Here is a 10,406-nt window from a genome sequence, read left to right on the forward strand (position 1 = left end):
GCCCGCTCAACATGCATCCTATGTGGCTCAAAATCGTCAGACTCTGCCAAACCACAAGTGTCCTGCAGTGGAACATATGTCCTTGTCAGAAGGGAGGAAAAAACAGCAGGCGTGCACTACGGGGTGGGGGGCATGCCCCCGTCGCTAAGCGGCTTGGCTCTGGCTGCTGCCCGAGCTTCGGCCGCTGTCCCCGTCGTCGGGCCCCAAGCCACTGACCACCTTCTCCACGCTCCGGCCACCACCACCCGTCGCCGACCCCTCGATCTGTCGTTGTCGCGCCTCGAGTTGCCACTGCAGCGCCTCCTCTGCCCGCTGCTCGCTGTGACGGCTCGATTCGCCGGCGTCTTGCCTCGATCTGCCGCCGTTCGCTTGCTCCGTCGCTATCCAGCCTCGATCCGCCGCCGGTAGGGCTCACTGGAGAGGGAGTGTGTCGCCCGAGGGTTGTTGCTCGGAGAGAGGAAAAGCAAAATCTCGAGAGAGGAAAAGCAGCAGAGATAAGACCGCTAGCCACTTGCAAATGAGACCACTCGCATTGAGGGAAGGAGAGTCTTTGTTATTTTTTTCTAGGTGGCATGCTAGAGCTACACACATGGATAGCTTGCACTGCGAGAGTCCATATGAACTATTCTTCACATGGGTCAATTCTTACCCCCATTTCATGGATTTATATACATATGGAGTTAACTTTTTCTCGAGTCATATTTGTCCGGGCATTGTGAAAACTGAGTTAGTTCACCCAACGTCAAATATTTTCTGATAAGAAGTAAGATGCAATAAATTGGTGAAAATTTGGTCTAGAAATTGTATGCAAATGTCGTCTAGAATAGATATATACTGAACTCAAAAGATTAGGTAGGAGTAGGAGTATACACTGTATACAGCTATGTACGGCGCGGTATCCGTGAAATCCTACTACTAGTATCAATCACGGGCAGCGTACGGTACGGGTTAACGGGACGACGGAGCAAGAGGAGATGGGGTGTGTGGTGGGTAGGTCAGCACGAAGATATGGCCGGCCGGCGGCATAGCGTCAGCCTCGGGAAGCCGCATGCCCGCCACCATCATCGATCGCAGCGTTGCGTGCGTACGCCCCCCATCTGCTAGCCGGTCTCCCGGCCGGCCCCCCTCTCTCTCTCCCATACGTAAATGAGAGCAGCATGCATGGCCATGCTTTAATTTCTCCCTACTAGTACTGCACTACTGCCTTCTTTAATTTCTTGGGCATCGCAGTAGCTGCATCCATTGCATCGGAGTAGAGATAGATAGAGAGAGAGACTAGTAGTAGCAGCAGCAGCAGCAGCGGTGATAGGTTGTGTGTGTGCAGCAGATGCAAGAAGATGGATGCGCCTTTTCTTTCGCTTTCGCGCGGCTGGGCGTCGCGCAACTTTGCATGCACGACGACGGCAGCGAGCGGCAGGAGACCAGCAGACAAACGTGTCCTGACATCCTCGTGCATGCCTCTTTTAGTCCCTCCTGTACTCTACGTCGTCAAAGGTTGGTTTAGCGGGGAGCATTATTCTCTCCAGGTGCTTAATTACTTCGCTTTGCTTAAACTTTTTGATCCAGCATGTTATGTTGGCCGCCACAAAACGGCCCCACCACCCGCCCCACAAGTTTTAGTGATGCTCAAGGTTTAGTCCTGAAGCCAGCCAAACCAAAATTACTCTTACTCCTTAGCTTTAAACTCATATTAAAACAAGCATATCTAATATATCAAAAATAAAGTTGGCACTAATTTGTACTTATCTTATATATATATATATATATATATATATACCTCATAAATACCTTTAGTATAATTTTCTTGGAGTATTTGTAGACCAAGTTCTTGCATGAGAGCAACATTTTTTCATTCTCTTCCTCCTCTGCATTAAGTCATAGTCTACTATCATGACACTTGCTCTTAAAGAAATTTATTGTTTAACCTATAATTGAGGGCCATTTATTATAGCAAGGTCAATAGTATATCTAACTACGACCTTAAAAAACAACACATCATTTATAACCAACGTATTAAAGCAACTCATAAAATAGTTACAATATTAATACATAACACATATATCTCACATTACTCACAGGTCCTGTGACGCAGCTTGCTATATATTTTTTTCTCTCCCATCTTCTCACTCCTCCCCCTAAACATAAATATGATATGTCAATTCTTATAATCTGTCTATACCGTTTATTTACTCACTCTTATATTACTTATGGTAATCACTTTTATTGACTATTATCATGCCATTATAATTATTAACCGCTTTTAGAGACTGAAATGGTATATCTATGTAAGAAGAGTCAATAGCATTTTCATTGATAATTATTTATAATTAAATTGCTAAAATACTAGATCGAGAGTCCAAGCAAGCGACGACGACATCATATATATTAATTACGAATTACTGAATTAGTATTTAAATTTAGAGTCCGAGTTACTTCCAATTGCATAATTTATTTTTAGACTATCAACACGTTCTATTATCACGACAATACGACCCATCCATCGATGGCCGTATATTCTGTTAACATGAAAGCTCATATATAGAAAATGCATATATAATTAGTATACATATAGATTTGAAATAAACATGAGCGGGTTAGAGCAGAATATAGCGCAAGTGTTTTATTTAGACTGACGTTCTTGTAAAACATTGACCCACGTTGCTAAAAGGGGAGACTAATATAACTTTGTGATCATGTAATGGAGTAGTACTGATGAAGAGCGTGCTAGACAGGATCACAGAGCCTGCTTTCACTTTTATTGGGACTCCCTTTTAGTTAGTTACCGGTAGTTAATTAGTTCTTCTGTGGCTGATATTTCTTCTGATGGTCCATACTGCTGTTTCTCTGCCCAATAAAGCTGATATATAATTTTTCTTGGAACCTAAATGGAGTAGTTATGGTCAATTCTCCCCAGCAAATCAAGTAAACTTAATGGTGGTGCTGCTATCTGTTTGTTAGTTTGTATATGTATATTGTGTTCTACTCACATATAATGGTTGCTTCTTACTACTAGTCTAGATAATGTATAGGACTCCATCCGTTTTAAAATATATGACATATTCACCCACCTATTTTTGCTTTCCATTTATGCTTATAAGTTAAAACATTTGAATATTTAATCTTAAATTTAGAGTTAATTTTAGGATTTTTTATCGTAGTTTATTTTTCAGTCTTATCTTTTAGATCGGCAAGAACACATACATAAAAGATTTATTCATAAGTTAGTTTTTCTTTGCAAATATGTTTTTGTTTTTCCCTAAAAAAGCCTAACAACACCCTCATTTGTTCCGTTATTACACGAGTTTAACTAATAATTATTATCTCTGCCTTGAAATGAGTGTAGGTTTGTAGTCCAAATTTAAACGCAGTTATTATGGACGGAGGTATATTACTATATTAGAATATAATTTTATAACTTAAAATTGATTTCATTATATTCATATTTGAAAGTATTATCTTATTATTATAATATTGTGTCACATAAGTGATAAGTGATATAATAATAGATTAATGTTTGGTTAAAGTCTTGCCCTAAGAAAATAAAATAAGCCTTATATTTTAAAATGGATGGAGTACTAGAATTAATATCCTGAAATTTTAAATTTATTGCAATTTTTTGGATAGAGAATTCTTATTGTCAGTCCAGCAAACGATCGAGAGAGAGACCGCCTGATGGAGCCTACAATAATATAATCTCATTTCAGCCTACTTTATTTCAATTTATGGTCCTTACATTCATTTAAGTGGAACATTTGAAACCCCTACAATACATTTTTTTTAAATTACCCCACGGATCCGAATATAAGTTAATTTTGGAAAGATATATTCTTCCGCCAATTGGATCAAAACAAATTGTACATGCTACTGTTTTTCTCATCTCTCTATTAATTTCTAGTGGCAGTGATCCAAACTGTCGTCGTTTGGGCTCGTCTCCGAACGCATAATAACAGAAATCCGGTGCCATTGTGTCGTACTTTGAGCAAGTTCAATAGTATAGCCAACCGCTGGCTACAAATTGTCTATAGCTAACTTAATAGCCAATTTGTACAATAGTCATATACTACATAATTAATATCTGGCTCCACATGTCATACACATATATGTCTTGGAGTTCGTGCTGCAGCTGGCTATAAATCTGTAGTCTGCTGCTTTTCTCTCTCCTCTTATCACCTAAAATATGTTTATAACTGACTTATAGTCTGCTATTGTACGTGCTCTTAGTGATCGAAAAATATAATGTTCACATTAAAATATATTGTAACCTAGCTACCGTCGTACATGGCTCTACATGACGCATGCGACGATCGACGACATGCCGCAGGAGCTAGCATGACATGAAAAGCCATAAAAGCATGGAGTGATCGATCAAGACTCAAGAGAATCCATATAGTCAAAAAGGCCCGAAAGCATTGCGTGCAGTCGCCTGGTGGACGTGATCTTAACCTGGATATGGAGGTACAGGGTTCAGATGGAGATGAGAGTCACGAGGCCCAAGCTTTTAGCCATTTCTGTCGAGAGGCCCGCATAGTTAAGCACAAAGCACAAGCATGGATGCATGCAAAGGATCAAGAAAGTACAAAGTGATTGGAGAAAAAACCAAATAAAAACTCCCAAAGAAGAGATCGGAAGATACGTATCACCGCCCTTGGAAAAAGTTCAGAACAGGCATCACCTGCGTCCTACTCGGTCGATCTACCAGGAATCCATCCACCTGCGTCCTACTCGATCACCTGCGTCATTACCGGCGTGTTTGTCCAAATCCATCCACAATAAAATGCGACTATATAAAGAGAATACATTTTTAGATATAGAAGTGATTCAAGAGAATAGAAATATTTTTTTATTGAAAATGGTTTAAGGAAATGACAAATATAAACTAATCGAACACGTACGTACACACCGGGCTAGAAATTAAGACGTGGGCATGCAGATGCAGTGGATCGAATCTACAGTGCTAGGTAGTACAGGCTCCGTCCCATGTTACTTGCTCACGCCTGCTTTTTTCTCGTGCGATCAATCGGGAGCACCTTTCCTTTCGCCCATGCATCGCCGGCTGCGCCACGGAGGAATAGCTACTCCAGTTCGCATGGGATGGGACACCGCGTGTATGTACTGTGCGGCAAGCAGCAATAGCATCCGCCGCGCGCAGTACTGTCCCGTTCAGTGTTGCCCAAACCGCGGCAGGTCCTCCAACCGCACGCCGGCGGAGGAACGCGGTAACCGCTAGAGGCGGACTCCGGCCTAGGACAACTATCCTGGTCCTCCTGGACCTCTAGTTCATCAATACCTTTAAAATTACATAAATTACCATGTAAATTTTAAAAATCAGTTAATACTATAAAATAGCTTAGCCCTGCTATTTTAATTTTTTTTGTTCCGTCCCGGGTAACTACGAAAACAGTGGAAGCGGACATAAATTTAAAATTTAAAGTTTTGAATTCAAAATGGCCAGTTACCGTGGCATTGCGGCTCAAACAGCGTGGTAATGTCAAAACTGCACGGTAAGCCGTCAAAATCCTATGGTTTTAAGCGAAAACCGTGGATAGTATAAACTGAGTTAAAAATTGTAAAAGAAATCTAAAAAAGTGTAAATGGTAAGAAAAATAGGAAATAGTAGTTACCGTATTTATGATAGTTAGGACATATTTTTGAGCAAACATGACCAGGAGTTCTCTACGTTCCCACACAAGATCAGAAGTCCTATCTACCATAATGCATCTACATTCATTTAACAAACAAATAAATCATTTAATTTGTATCAAGAATAATGTGTATTTATCTTACATATATATTCCTAAATGTTACATATGTTATGTAAATTAATTCTCATAGAAAGCTATCCATAACTAACAAGTAACAACTATAATTTTCATTTTCCATAATAAACTGATCGGACAATGTACAGACATATCCTTACATGTTTACAAATTAATCTCATGGCAAATATCATCCTCATGTCAAAATTTTCATATAACTATATGCCTACAAACAATTTCTACCTAATAAACTATTATAAATTATTCTTTTCATATATTTCTTTCACCAAATTTCACTGCAAATTATATTCTACCATATATTTTTTGTTTTCAAATATCATTAAAAATTTTGAATTTGCCTCGAATTCAAACATCCCTACCGCTGGTTATTGAAACTGAGCCCTGATGGAGGCTACAGTTACCACGGTGGTAACCACAGTTTTGAAAACCCTGGTCCCATTCTCTGACCAAGAGGAAGAATCCCTGGTCGCCCCGGTTAAGAATTTTTCCTAGAAGACATCTTCATTTCGTGGTTTCAGCGACGACAGGACACCACACGAAGTAACTTTTGAAGAAATAGACTCTTCAAAGTTGGATATTTTTTGGTGGACACCGCCTCCATTAAAATAATAACTTCTAGTTAAATAGGAGAGAGAAATCATTGGACCCATTTGTTAGCTCTCCTATCTCTCTTCTTTCTATATCCCGTTCTTCCACATTGCTTGGTCAGCACCATGTCACATCACCACCGCAAGCCATGGCCGCCGCCGTCATCACAACCTCCATTAGAGAGGACGATTGGGATGACCTCTACATCAACATCAACCTTAGCTTCCTCCCCATCTCGCCACCATCATTCTCCTGGGTGTCCCTTCCCGAAACCTCCTTCCCCGATCGCTCCGTAGTAGTCATCCCCATTGCCACTGAAACAAAGTCATGCCCCCAAAACCCTAATTGGACCTAGAGCCCTAACCACCAAATCCCACCCCTGTAATAGCAGTACCCGTTGTCGCTCCTCTCGGTGGCAAAACCCACCCCGCCGAGATTGCACAACCGGTCGTCGTAGACACAACACGCATCGCACTACATCGGTGTTCATTAGCAACCTTCCTAATTGGACATCAGACAAGGAGGTGAAGGGCGTGCTTGTGCCACACGGCTCGCTCCATGGCCTCCACTTATTCATGAGTGATGTAATGACAATTGCCCTTGTGCCGCCATTGTGCTCTGCGGGCTCACCTTTGACAGTTGCCCTCTCCTACCCCAGCACTACCTGTCAGCTGTGATGACACCTACGACACCGACCAAGTAGTGTGAACGGACGTGATATAGAAAGAAGAGAGATGGAGAGATGACATTTGGGCCCAGGGATTGATTTTTCCAACATTTCACGTGATTTCTCTTTCCTTTTCAACCAGAAATTATTATTTTAGTGGGTCAGTTTCCACTAGCAAATATCTAGAGTCTTCCCCAAAAGTCACTTTTGCAGTGTTGTACAGTTAAAACCACAAATTCACGATGTCTTGTAGACAAATTTGCTAATTCTTATGGCCATAAACTTTTAAAGCTGTAATTATTACTACCTCTATTTTATAATATAAGATTTTAATTTTGTGTATATTTTTATAGATACTAATGAATAAAAATTGCCTAAAATGTCTTGTAATATAAAACGGAGAGAGCGATGACTTTCAAATAATTAGTTTAACACACTATGACAATATATATAAATTAATCATAAATAGTACTTTAATAAAAGTAAACATTTGATTATTTTTATATGTTTTAATAGAAAATCACAGTAAAAAATAGATTTAGAAGACCATGTCATTGTCTAAAATGACAAGAATTGTCAGATTGGACGGAGTACATCTATTTTCTGTTATAAAAAGAATTTATTTTTCTCTTCCATCTCGTGCTGAGGTCTAAGTCAAGAGACGGTCCTCCAGAGCGGTTACCACTCGCGGTATTGCTGCCAGTTGGCCTCCCTGATCTGGGCAATTTTGAGGAGTGGGCATTCGACCGAGATGGAGTATTGCCAGCGTGATGTTGGCACTATTGGATCGCAATCGTAATGACCATCACCTTGATTTTATGGACTGTTCCCACGATCAGGTGATCAGGGAATTGCTCTACAATATTGTCAAGTAGTGCAGCTACCGTGCCTACATTTTTCCGACGGGTCGTAAACTGTAAACTAGGGCTGGGAAAATTCACGGAAAACCGAACATCATAACCAAAACCGAACCAAAATAACCGATTTATATGGTTATTTTGGTTTTCAGTTTTTAAATCGGTTTTGAAAATTAATTAGTTTGGTTTTCAGTTTTCTAATCGGCTTTTATTTTTAGAAAACCGAAATCACCAAATTAACCGAACTAACACCTCGCTAGTTTGTATTCTGTAAGTTGCGGCCCAGCCCAATCCAATAGGCAAGTGTGAATTTGCGATGCAACCTCCACTCTTCGATCTCCTTCCGTGAGTTAATGAGCTGTGCGTGAAGTGTCTGTGCCTCCTCGAGTTCTTGTCAATGGCGTCGGTCCGGCACAATTGCAGGTCTGCAACTCCTCACCTCCTCGATGTCACACACCTTGATTTCTTCCTCGATGCATGGTGTATTGAACTTATTGTTGTCATTTTTATCGGTGAAACTATGATGATTAATCTTATAAAGATCTGTTAATAATTTTGGTTTTTAACCGATGACCAAAATAACCTAACCAAAATAATTCGGTTATTTATGTTCGGTTACTAATTTTCTAGTGTAAATTTTGGTTTTCAATATTCAAAAACTGAAATATTAAAAAACCAAATAGATCGAACCGAATAAACAGTACTAACCGATTGCCCAGTCTTGCGTAAACATGTTGTGACCCTTAACTTGAGCCTGTAGTATGTCACGCTAGAGTTTGCACGACTGATTTCTTAGTTCCTCGCGAGCTTGGATCTTGTGATGTCTTTTCTCTTTGTCTCCATGGCAGTCTCGCTCATGGTCTTGACGCCTCCCCTCAGCTAGTCGGGTCGTCTCGTCTTTGCATCGTTTCTTCTCAATATCCGAATCTGGAGTTTCCTGAGAAGTTCCAAGGATTTTTCGTGGGGAGAGGAAGCTACCCGTACTGTTGCCCGACACATCAAATTAGACACAATGTTGTGCGTCGTCTTTATATCTGAATGGTTTAGATCACATCTTGGATGGTAGATTTTCTGCGGACTGTGACCCAAATTAGATCTTGTCCTCGGGTGGTGTTGAGGTGCTAATCTTGAACTGGCACACCTCCTCTACCGATTGGTCAAATTTTGAGTCAGTAAAAGTAAGCGCCCCATATTCATTAGCCGAAGTCGAATGCTGTCGAACTTGAAAGTTTGTCTAAGGACAAATCTGGTCTTCATAATCTTTGAATTTGGGTCTATCAAAGTTAAAGAAATTCACACTACACCCCTACCTGATGTGTTAACTGTTTATGATCTAGATCAGCAGAAAATACATGGGTGAAAAATAAGAAGTAAAGATCGATGTTATGCAAGAGACATGGGTTGCCTAGGTTCAATATCTCAATATATATGAGATAATACTCTACTCTTCCATATATGGATTTATTGTAGAGGACAGAGCGCAATGAATATTTTGCACAATCTATTATGTCATGATCACTCAAGGACCCCTACCTCCCTTTATGGACTGAGGGGCAAAGTTACGAGAGAAAGACATAATCAGATATAACTAAACCCGACTTATATCCGGTCGGTTATGAAAACCTGGACATAGAATAATAATCCCTGCCATATTCCTAAGTGGTTACAGCTTGGTATATATCTTTACATCTTGCTTTGCTTTATAATGCAGAACCTCTTACCTATATAAATACATATAATATACGGATATACCCCTTATCCAGTTATCCTACAATTTTAAAATAAATTTAGTAAAAAGATCAATTTGTTAAACTTAGGGTTGTGAGACAGCGGGGACGAAAGGAGATCATGGGTGGCCAATCGGACCCACAAAACTATTGTTCCATGAGATATGGTCCAACCCGGCCTCAACATTACAAGTTTACAACACCACAGAAGACAATAACCATGTCCCATGAATGTGTGCTAGCTGCCATAAAGCGAGCACAGGCAGGCACCACCACGCAGAGAGAAAGAAAGATGGCCGGCCGGGGACAATCCCCACTGTACAAACCCTAGTGTGACGAGGAAAGAACAGAACACACATGATATCTCCATGTTAGGTGGAAGAAAGCAAGCTAGCTAGGGTGTGATGCTGTAGCAGCACATACATATTGCTTTGTACGTGCCGGCACCATGTATAGAGATGATCACAGCACAGCAAACGCAGAACAGTGCATGCATCCTTTGGCTTTGACTGTGTCGACCAAAAAGTTGGTTTTGGCCATATATATGCAATGTGTGTGTTGTTCTGGGCTTCTGTCTGGTAGGTCCTACGTCCTGTACTGTAGTTTATATATGCAGCTCTGCATGCATATTCACAGTTGTCCCGACAGGAAGGACGAGGACAGCCGCTATTACCCCCACACACTCGCTGTCAAAGTTGCATATGCATGCCCGGCCGTTGCATCTTCCAAAGGCCGTACAGTACCACTCCTTTGGATAAAATCTCTCTGCTGGGGTTTCAAAGTTGCTTCA

This window comes from Oryza brachyantha, chromosome 2, assembly GCF_000231095.2.
Source record: "Oryza brachyantha chromosome 2, ObraRS2, whole genome shotgun sequence".
Taxonomy (NCBI): domain Eukaryota; kingdom Viridiplantae; phylum Streptophyta; class Magnoliopsida; order Poales; family Poaceae; genus Oryza; species Oryza brachyantha.